We start from the raw sequence: 576 nt of genomic DNA on the forward strand, positions 1-576 counted from the left end.
CCCCCCCCCCAACGACGGTGACCCAGGCACGTGCACACCCAAACCCAAAAACACTCCATCCCTCCATCCCACCCTGGCTGGGGCAGGGTGCTGGTGAGGGCTCACCGGGCTCCTTCGGGTGCTGCTGGGGTTTCCCTGCTCATGTCACCCGCTGCCACCTTCGAGCTCTTTATACTCCTCAGTTGGCCCCAGGATTTTGCCCGGATTTTGATGCCCTTCCCCCTGAAGGTTACCCTGCCCAGACCCGCTTGCTGGCCTTCCAGCCTTGCTGCAGCAAAGACCCGGCCGCCGCTCGCCCCTGTAGCAAGGGGTCTGTGGGGGCCTGGAGCCGTGCTGTGACCACACAGCCACATCATGCTCATGCCATCGCTGTTCCCTGGCCCCTCCATCAGTGGGATGGACACAGAAGCTGGAGCTCACATATTTCACTGAACAGCTCTGCATTCCCACTGTCAGCCTGGAGGAAAGCTCAGCTCCATCAGGCCTTGTGCATCCTATAGATGATCTGACCATCCACGCTCCGGGCAATGATGCTAAAAATCTCACCCCGATGCCTGGCTTGGAGGAGATGGCCAT

This window comes from Aptenodytes forsteri, unplaced genomic scaffold (genome assembly GCF_000699145.1).
Source record: "Aptenodytes forsteri isolate BGI_AS27 unplaced genomic scaffold, ASM69914v1 Scaffold534, whole genome shotgun sequence".
NCBI lineage: Eukaryota > Metazoa > Chordata > Aves > Sphenisciformes > Spheniscidae > Aptenodytes > Aptenodytes forsteri.